The sequence below is a fragment of the Otolemur garnettii genome, unplaced genomic scaffold, assembly GCF_000181295.1.
Source record: "Otolemur garnettii isolate 467f Iridium unplaced genomic scaffold, OtoGar3 scaffold00228, whole genome shotgun sequence".
Classification (NCBI taxonomy): Eukaryota; Metazoa; Chordata; class Mammalia; order Primates; family Galagidae; genus Otolemur; species Otolemur garnettii.
This window is the reverse complement of record NW_003852623.1, coordinates 1370168-1381157: the sequence shown is the minus strand read 5'-3', so window position 1 is coordinate 1381157 and position 10990 is coordinate 1370168.

Sequence of the window (10990 nt, the reverse complement as noted above, 5' to 3'; positions counted from 1 at the left end):
ACAGGAATTGAAATTATGGGTTACATGTTTTTCTTTATGATTTTCTGTACTTTCCAATTTTTCTATTAAAAGCACATATGGTCTTAAAACCACTTTTTTTTTTTTTAAAAAATGCTTTGACCCAATGCTGCTTTGGTGTGTTTTAGTCATAAGAAACACTTAACATTTGTGTACAAAATGTCTTCCCGGGGGGAGATGGAAAAGGATCCCTGAATGTGAGATGTGGGTCAAACTGAGACAGTTTCCAGAAACAGGTAGAAAGGTAAAGAAAATTGATGTTTGGGCAGCATCTGTGGCTCAAGGAGTAGGGTGCTGGCCCCATATGCCGAGGGTGGAGGGTTCAAACCCAGCTCCAGCCAAAAAACTGCAAATAAATAAATAAATAAATAAATAAAATGTGATGTTTGAAGCTTTGACTTATTCTGGTAACTGCCCCAAGTCTCTGTCCACCTTCTAGGCAAAGATTTTGTTTTCTTATAGAGAGAGAGTTACTCTGTTGCCCTGGGTAGAGTGCTATGGCCTCATCCCAGCTCAGGACAACCTTAAACTCCTGGGCTCAAGCCATCCTCTTGTGTCAGCCTTCTGAGTAGCTGGGACCGCAGGTGCTGTCCATGACACCTGGCTAATTTTTCTCTTATTAGTAGTGATGGGGTCTTGCTGTTGCTCAGGCTGGTCTCGAACTCCTGCCCTCAAGCGAACCTCCTGCCTCGGCCCCCCCAGAATGCTGGGATCACAGGTGTGTGCCACTGCACCTGGCTTTTTTTTCTTGCTTTAAATGTTTTGGTATTGGAGCTACTAAGAATTATAGCTGCTCTAACTCTTAATATATTTAATTTTCAAAACATGAAACTTCAAGTAGACATAGAAGCCCTGAATGTATCTGAATCTTGCTGATGCCTTCTTTTTCACACAGGACAAACCCAACGCATCTTATATTTATGTTTACTGCATATATAAATTGTTTGGGAGCAATAAAAACCCAGAAGCCTGAATATCAGGAAGGAAAAGAGACTTGGTCACAGCTTGTTGGTAACTCTTTGAAGTACCTATTTGTTTCAAGCCACAAAAGTGCCAGCTGGAGGCATCTTCTTCTGTTTTGTGATGGAGGCTGGTGCCTCCGCTAACTTGCAGCCAGTGAGCTGGTAATGTTGCGGGAGACCCAGGCCTTATTTCCCCAGTTTTTTTTTTTTTTTTTTTTTTGAGACTGAGTCTCACTTTGTTGCCCCCAGAGGAGGCATCGCTATGATATCATAGCTCACAGCAACCTCAAACTCTTGGGCTCAAGCGATCCTCTTGCCTCAACCTCCCAAGTAGCTGGGACTACAGGTGCCACAACACCCGGCTAGTTTTTTTTTTTTTAAATTTTTCTTTACTTTTTATTAAATCATAGCTGTGTACATTAATGCAACCATGGGGTACACTGTGCTGGTTTTACATACAATTTGAAATGCTTTCATCAAACTGGTCAACATAGCCTGCATTGCATTCTCTTAGTTATTGTGGTAAGACATTTCTATTCTATACCTAGTGAATTTCACATGTACCCTTGCATGAGGCACCGTAGGTGTGGTCCTCTCACTCTTGCTCAGGCTGGTGTCCAACTTGTGAGCTCAAGCAATCCCCCTGCCTCGGCCTCCCAGAGATCGTGAGCCACCGCATCCAGCCTATTTTACTATTTTTATTTTTGTTGTTGTTTGTTCCTCCTCCCTTCCTGGCCATCCTGAGAAGTGTGGGAGATCAGGACACGCCATTTGCACTCACATCCACCTTTCTGTCCTTCCTTTGCACGGCGGCTCCCTCAGCACCTTCCTCTTAGCACTCTAAGAGCCGCTGCGACTGTTCTGTGAGCATCCACTCACCTGCCCGCCTTTCTCACTAGGGGAGAAGCTCCTTTAGTCCAGGGATCATGCCTTATGCATCTTTATATTGAGAGCAGCCGACACAGAGCCTGGAAATAGGCACCAATCTATTCCCTTAAATGCATAAATAAAATACCAAATTAAGTAATAACACAGAACATGTGCTCTGTTTCAAGCCGGGTTTTAAGCCCTTTACCTATATTAATTCATGCAGTCTTCATAACGACAGACCCCAGAGAGCGCTGTTGTTATGTTCATTTGCATGTAAATGAGCTGGAGTGCAGCGGGGAATGGAGACCCTCCCTCTGTAAGCTGTAGCTTTTGAAAGCCTTGTCTCTCTCCCTATCTCCCAGGGTAGGCGGCTCCCTGGATGATGGTGGTGGAAATGATCCCAAATCCACGGAGGAAGGTAATGCCTGAGATCAGTCACCAGTCTGCAAAGAGACGTGCCCTCTCCTAACCCCCAGGCTGCAGTGCCACGCAGGCACCTTTGATCCATGCAGACTCTGCCCACCAGGCTCCAGTCACTGGGCCACTCCGGCAGGCTGCGGGTTCCAGCCCTCTTCAGGCGTCTGTCCTGGAACCTCCTTCTTCTCTTCCACCCTGCTCTCTCTCCCTGTGACTGCTCAGCTGCCCTCTGGCCTTTTTGGCATGGCTTTCACCTCCAGCCCTGGGTGAGCCTCACTTCACACAGCTGCCACACACCTTGGCTCTTGGGTCCCCAATAGCTCTGGCCAAATGCCAGCTTGTCTTAACTCCCAGTGCTGGTGTGGCCTGTAAAGGAAGGTGGGATTTTTCTGGAGCTTATCGCGTGTGATGGGTCCTGGGTCTTGTTCCGGAGTGGCAGAGAGACAGGTGCTACAGGCTGAGACTCTCCCTGTCCCCCCCCACCATCTGTCAGTGCTCTTGGGGGGGGGGGTCTCCAGAAACTCCCATGGGCCCTGTCTCTGTGGTTTGCACCCTATGCCCGCTTCCTGGGAAACCTCCTTCCCCTCACTCATCACCCTTCCCCTTCTGACTCCTGCTCAGCCCGGGGGCCTCAGTTTTGATGTTTCTCCCCTTGGGAAGCTTTTACTGCTGATGTCCCCCACCACCATCCCAGCCTGGATCACGCAGGTGTCTTTTCTTTTCTTTCCTCGTGGCCCAGTCCATCTCCGCCGTCCTCGTCTTGGCTGAAGTTCTTAGTGCCTCAAGTCTGCAGGTGCATTCCTAAGCATTTTACAAGAATTAGCTCAATTGGTCCTCCGAGACAACCTGAGACAGATACTGTTTTTCCTTTCTATTTTACAGCCTAGGGCCTTGCTGCAGGGAAGTTCTATAACTTGCCCAAGGCAGCACAGGGACGTGGTGTGGCCTGGTTTCAAACCCAGGCAGGCTGGCTCGGAGCAGCTTTGCCCTGTCCATTACTTTGCCCTGTCTGGTGTACCTGCTGTTCCTAGCTGTGGGATTAATCTCGAATCCTGGCAAAACTTAAACTCAACTAAGACTTTTGGTGGAATGAGTGCCTGAATTCCAGTTACAAGAATTTTATGTCTCACAGCTTCAAGTAACGCACTCCTGATTCTCGAATTTGTGAGATCAAATCTGGTTAAAAATAAAAACCGGCCAATCACCTGTGTGTCCTCTCTGGGATCCTTGATGATTTCTGTGTTAGCTCATTTTGTTTAAATGCAAAGGTGTGAGCTGATAAGATAGTGCGGTCTCTGCCAGCTCCCACATCACAGAGTTGGAGATTGGGGTCGGAGCATTTAAGTGACTTATCCAAGATCACACATGGAGTCAGTGACAAACAGGATGGCAGGCCAGCTGGGTTCCAGTCCTGTGTCCTTTCTCTACACCTGGGCAAACAGAAACTAGTCCCATGAGGTTGTACAGGTAAAACAAACAGCACGTTGATTATTGGGCTGATTATGTTTCCAAACACGGAGAAGGGACTCACTGCTTTGGTGTTTCCTGGGACTGTGATCAGCCCAGAGCAAACACAGGAGACTGACAGGGAGGAGTCCAGACTCTGCTGGGGCTCTGAGAGTGTTCTTGCTGTGTGACCTTGGGCCCACTGCTATGCCTTTCTGGTCTCCAGTCTCCCCCTCTATAGAATGGCAGCTCCTCTAGCTGTGACATTCTGACATTCTTTCTCAAGGTCATCTCTGCTATTGGCTGTGCTCATTCTTGGCACTTTGCCCTCACCGGGGCCAGCCTTCCTCCCTGGTATGTTTTCTCCACTGCTCACCATTCATCAGGGTCTTCTTCCCACTCACAGGCTGAGCACACGGCTCAGATCACAGGTGTGGACGAAGGGCAGTGCCTTCGGGTCCAATCCAGACACTTCCCTCTACCTTTATGTGATCTGGAAGCAGAAACTTCACTTCTTTAAGCCTCCAGCTGCAGAGAAATTAATAATCCATACAGAATATGAGTGGCTACGATGATTCAATGGGATTAAATGTGCAAGGGACTCAAGCAAGGTGGAATATAGTCAACTGGGGCATGTGTAGGGCCGAGTGGGAAGGTCTGCAGTGTTTTTTTCTGTCAAGACCCAGACAGTAAATAATCTCTGTTTCAGGGCCTGGGGCCTCTCAGCTTTGCCACTGTAAGGCAAAAACCATTACAGACGCCAGTTTAAATGAATGGGTGGCACTGTGTTCCAGTAAAACTTTACATAGCCAGGTGGCCGACTGGATTTGCACCTGACCCTGCATTTTGTGTGCTGCGTCAACCCCGAGAGCAGTGCGTGAGTCACATCGCTCTTTCTATTTCTGTGTGGTCAGACTTGTGGCTGTTCTGAACTGTCTTTGTCCCCCTGGGGTGTCCCCTTCTACCTAGTCCTCCCTTTCCAGATAAGAGGCTGAGACTGTGGGTGTTTTTAATCATCATTCCTTCATCTAAAGTTCTAAGCACGAGCACATAGTGGGTGCACCTGAAGTGCTTGTTGAAAGGAAATGAAGCCCCCGCCCCCCAATTGGTTCTAGGGTCCAGCATCTGAGGGTCCCCAAGTGCAGTGGTGAGGGGCCTTTCTCAGGGCTCAGGGCATCTGTGGACTGGGGGAGGCTTTACTTCATGAAGATGCTGTGTTGTGACTCAATGAGGAGACCCCGCTGGCCCCCGGGGGTCTGGCCAGCATCAGGCCTGACATAGGTCCACCGGAGAGGTTTCGTCATCCACTGCGTGTGGCCTCCCCGGACAGCAGCACCGCTGTCCTCTGCTACTGGGCACAGCACAGGGGTTTCAGGCAGTGGGCAGGCTTGGGAGAACCAGCTCATTTCACAGAGCTCAGCTTGAGGAAAACCACAGAGATAAAGGGTGGGAGGGGAGGTAGCACGCCGGGCATGTGAACTGCCCGCCGGAAATTGGAGTGACCCACCGCCGCTGAGTGCTCAGAGGGAGGGTGACATTTGCCGCGAGTTGCTCTAGGTTTGGAAGGGAAACTGGACTTTTTAGATGTGGGTGACTGGAACGCTCAGAGATGCAGTCACCCGCCGGGCAGTTATTCACAAAGCTTGGTGCCCTGGCCAGAGGCCAGAAGGAAACAGCAAAGATCACACTCTTCTGTCCCAGTCCCCAGAGCAGTTCCAACTGGCCTCAGCACCCGGCTAGCTGGATTGTCAGCGCTGCTGTGCTTGGCCCTGAGGCTCAGGGAAGGCCCTGGACATGCCAGGCGAGCCAGCTGCTTTCTCAGACAGGGCCCGGGATGCGACCAGGCACCCAGAAGGGGCCACGAATGAGTGTGGGTGACAGAGGCTGTGACTTTAGAGGCATTTGGGCTTGGCAATGTTTTCTTTTTGTTTGTTTTTCTGTTTTTGAGACAGTCTCCCTCTGCTGCCCAGGCTAGAGTGCTGTGGCATCACCTACCTCACAGCAACCTCAAACTCCTTCCACCTTAGGCTACCGAGTAGCTGGGACTGCAGGCACGTGTCCCCACGCCTGGCTAATTTCTCTATTTTTCCTAGTCTTCTGTGGCTCAGGCTGGTCTCAAACTCCGGAGGCCAAGCGATCTGCCTGCCTCAGCCTCCCGAGTGCTGGGACTGCAGGCCCGAGCCATTGCGCCCAGCCCTGGGCGTGGCTTTGAGTCCTGTCTCTACAGGGCCAGTTGCAGAACTTCAGTGGAGAGATGGTCTCTAGGCACCTCCTTTCTGGATTCAGATCTGGCCTCTGTTATTACCGGCTCTGTGATCTGGATTCTGGGTATAGCAGCTGGGGCTCAAGGTCAGTGACGTCTCTGCTGTAAGACGTGTTTGCTGACACCCTCACAGTCACCTCAACACCGGCCACAGTTCCTGGCACACCCAGGTGAAACTGTCAACATTTGAATGTGCACTGATAGGCCGTGTCCCAGGCTGCAGGTCAGGGTCTGTCTCCCTCAGAGCAGAAGTGGACGAAGCCTTCACGGCTGCAAAGAAGAAGGGGCGGGTGCCCCACAGGCCCGTGGGCAGGGCTCAGTGAGCATGGGACGGGCCAAGCGTGCGGGAAAGGATGTGCCTGGCTCTAAGTTCCAGTCCTATGACACACCTTTGGGAAAACGGTTAAAAATATTTTTCAGTCTTCCAGAGAAAGCTGATAGGAAGGTAAAAACAAGACAACAGCAGCCGACGTAGGGACCCCAAGTGCAGGTGGTTCCGTGCCTTTCAGCACCGGTGCTGAGGGCTCCGTGTGGTGTTAGTACTCTACGTGCCCATAGATGGAGTACTTATTCTTTTAGAACATGTGCCCACAGGGGTCAAGGTTATTTACAATATGGCCATATTGGGAGTTCAGAAGCCAGAGGTAGTAATTGCTCAGGTAAGTGGCACAGGTCACGTCTTGGTATGAGGTGGAGCCTGGCTCCCATCATCCTCCCTCCCCGGCTCACATCCCCCCTGCCTCCTGTATCAGGGTGAAACTGGCTTGAGAGGAACAGAGGGAGGAAGAATTCGGGAAGGAGCAGCCTGGCGCCTGTGCTGCCAGCTGCCCTCTCCGAGCACTGCAGTCTGGGCATCTGCAGTGAGATTTCAGGGTGCACCAGGTGGGTGTAAGGAGCTGGAAGGAGCAAGACTGGGTGAAAAGAGGCTGAGATGGCAACTTGGGATTTATTCATCTGTCCACTGCTCTCCAGAGGCCCTCATGTGCTGGGAGGCATTCTGGACACTCAGAGGCCAGTCTACAATTCTGTGGCTGGAGGACAGAGCCCTTCCCACATCAAACCTAGCAACCTGTCAGCATTTTCTGGGCTCAGACTCACCTGCTGGTGGCCGCAGGTGGTGGTGGGGGACTCTGACACAGCTGGGCTGCTCCTTGACTTCAGCAATCCCTTGTTAATGTTGGTCACCTTTTCCCATCTCCACCGCCCTCCCCTCACACTCGAGGAGGGCCAGGACCACCTGCTCCCTCTTGGTGCTCTTTCTGGCTCTGTTTAAGTTAATTAGAGGCGTCCTGATGCTCCCTGTCCCTCACATTGCCTTTCCCCTTGCCGGAACAGAGCACCTGCAAGTTTTTAGTGTGACAAGAACAGTGGCCACAAAGATGTCCACGTTCTAGTCCCCTGAGCCTGGGAGTGTGTTGGGTTACATGGTGTGAGGGCAGGTTAAGGTCGCAAGTGGTGGCAGTGTGAACCTGCTGACGTTAGGGTAGAGAGACCACGTGGGTCACCCAGGTGGAACCAGAAATATCCTTAGAGAGGACAAAGTGCGCACAGGGAGATAGCAGCACATGAAGGATCTGGCCTGATGTGCTGACTTTGGAGGAGGAGGTCAGGAGGGGAGGGAAGCTGATGGCCTGGGGACCTGTTCTCCCCTGAAGCCCCCGGGAGAAAGGTGGCCTTGCCACTGTCTTGATTTCAGTCCTGTGGGGCTGGCGGTGGCTCTGACCTACAGCCCTGTGCTGTGACATTATACATTTATGCTGTTTAAAGCTGCTAAACGTGTAGTAATTTGTTAAGCAGCAACGGGAAACTCATTGGTCTGGGGTTAGGTAGGGACATGGAAGGGCAGCAACCTGGTGCCCAGAGAGCTTGAGCTGACGGAGTGGACAGTGCAAGGTGACCCTGTCTGGCCCAGAGAAGCACAGGAAAAGGAGTGACCACTATTTTCTCAAATAAAAGGAGAGGAAATATTGCACAGGGAGGATCCATTTTGGGGAAGTGGAAGAACATGAGTGGTGGGCGGTGCTGGGGCTCAGAGTACCGGGTAGGGCACTGGCCACATATGCTGGAGGTGGTGGGTTCAAACCCAGCCCTGGTCAAAAACTGCAAAAAAACCCCCAAAACCAAAAAACCAAAAAAACCCAAACAACAACAACAATAACAACAACAACAACAACAACATGAGTGTTGGAACCAGTGGTCTGGTTTTATAACCTGCCTTCATCACGTCATCACTGTGACTGTGGCCAAGTGTTTCTGAACCTCTCCAAGTCTCAGTGCCTGGTCTAGAAAATACCACACACAGGCTGTGAGATTAGGACACCCATCATCCTGTTGATTGTCTGTAAATTCAGATATTAACTAACTGCAGAGTTGTTCTGAGGACTCATAGCAACCAGGGAGAAGTGCCCGGGGCTAGAAGCCCGATCAACAGTGTGTAACAGCCTCTGCACAGACACCTGCCGTCAAGCCGACTGCAGTTTTGTTTCTCTGAACTAAGCCATCAAACGACTCTTTAGAAGAAAATGAATCCCCATTTAGTGTTAATGCCATGCCATATGGTAAAAGCTTCTTGTGGTTACAGTCCCATTCTGTGTCTTGATATCCTTTGGGCGAGCCTGTTTCACCACCACAAAATAGGGAGTAATTATTCTTTATCCTATCTACATCCCCTGTTGACAAATTGAGAGCAAGAGAGATGGGTCCTCCTTACCTTTGTCCAATCCACAGAACTCAGCACAGATCCTGGCACCTTGTAGGTTTTATAGAAAGGTCTGGCGAGTGTGTGAATCAATGAATGACTGGTCCACGAAGCAGACCTGCCCCTTCCTCTCGGGACAAATGCTAAAGACGTTCCCACGGTGGCCTGCACGCCTCTCCAGCTTTGTTTCACTCCATCCTCTTGACACCAGCCATGGGAGGCTGCTTGTCAGTTCAAGCTCCTCTTATCTCAAAGACTCGTGTGTTTTCTCTTGCCTCTGCCTGGAATCTGCCCTGCACTCTAACTGATCTTAAGCCAGTGAATAGTTATCTGCCTTTCAACTTGAGGCTAAATGGTTTCCCGTGGAAGGTTTTTTTGTGCTCCCTAGACTAGAGCACGTCCCCTGCCCTTACTCACCTAGCACCTGTTTGCTCCCTAGATCTTCCCCCAACATGCTGGGGTTGCTTGTGAGGTCACAGAATTAAAGAGCTCTAGACAGGCAGGAAGATCCCCGGGGGCAGGGAGGTTTTGTTCCTTTAATTGTTTTGTTTTCAGCTTTCTCTCTCTCTGACGGGGCTGAATTCCAATTCTGGGATTCAGGAGGAGGTCTAAATACCTGAAGGTACTCGCTGGTTTCTCTAAAGTCAGTCTAACAGTGATTACACTTTGGTATGACCTTGGTTTTATTTCTTTACTGGTTTGAACTTAATCAGGAACGAGGGTGACTATTGATTGACGGGGTCCTTGTCACAGCATCTACAGGATCTTATTTAAATTGAGAAGAAGTGCACAGGAGAGTCAGGGGTCTTAGGATCCCCAAAGCAGAAGATTTACGTTTGAGAAATCAGAAGGACTAAAACAAACTGTGTCCTGCAAGATTGTTAGTGTGACTGTCCTATCTAGCAGAGTCCTAGACTCTGGGAGCCCAGAGCTGCAGACGTTGATACTCAGAAAGTGTCCGGACAGCTGCGAGCTGGCATTAGCTCAGAACCCCAGCAACAAACCACACTCATGTGACTGAAATGCGTGCAGAGCCCACAGGTGTCTCACAGAGCACAAAGACAGAAATTTAGGAAATTAATTCAGAAGCTGAGGGCAAGTCATATGTGTGTCTGTGTGTGCATCCAGAAAGAACATACAGGCGTGTGTATGTGTAATAAGTGTACTTTCATAGTGAGAAAAATACATTGATGGCTTTATTCCAGAAAACGATCTTAGACATCAAAGGAGCAAGCCAACATCCCTGTAAGTCATACTGTTCCAATTCAGTAATGGCTCAAAAGATAAATAAAGATAAATCTTAGGAAAGTGAAGGGCCAAGCACAGAGCATGCACCATTGTAAAGCTAAACAGAACCATCACAATTCACTCCAAGGACTCCATTACTTCAAGTTACAGTCACATCAATATGAGTCAGGAGCTCAGGACTCACAGTGCTCAGATTAGAAATGGACTCAGGGGCCACAGAGCTTGCTGGGCAGATCTTTGTACAGCCTTGTGTGGATGAAGCCTCCTAATCTAATTGTTGAAGGTGAGTTGTAAACTAAACTAGAAAAAAACAACAGCACGGGCTGGGAATGTGGGCCTTGGCACCAGGAAAGGACATTCCAGGACAGTCTTCTGAGGCAGTGTGGGGACAGACACGGACCAGCAGAACCTGCTCAGGGCAGAGTGGTGGAGAGATCCAGACCAGCCCAGGACTTGCTCTTCTCTCTGCCACCTTGGCTAAATATTTTTACGAGTGGTAATTGAAATGAATATGATACACAGGGGTGTTCAACCCTTTAGCTTTACGGGGCCGTGTTGGAAGAAAAAGTGTCTTGGGCATCACTAAATACTCAAGTACTAATGAAAGCTGATGAGACCAAAAAACCAAAACCAAACCAAAACGAAAAAAAGTCTGTGCATAATTTTCTTGATATCCGCCACCACAGATAAGTCAAAATGTCCTCACGTAGTCAGCACGTTACCTGAGGGCCACAGCTGTGCACCCCTGCCGGGAGGTGTTTTGTAGTTGGAGGTGAACAATTTTGCTTAAGTCGTTTGTTCAGAGAAACAGATTCCTACAGCAGAACCCTACTGCTGACCACCTGTCTGCCCTGGCCACTCCTTAAGTTGCTGTAATTTTCATAGACTGGACGTGAACCCCACCTATGCACAGTACAGCAGGCCTCGTTCCCTGTAGTGACTGCCTCTGTATGTTGACTGGTCTGTCACAGCACTGCACAGAGGTCTGTGGCGTCCATATTTCTCTCTACTGTAGGTTAAGACAATTCCTGCGTTGACCTGTGTTGTCAGTCATTCATGGTGACATCT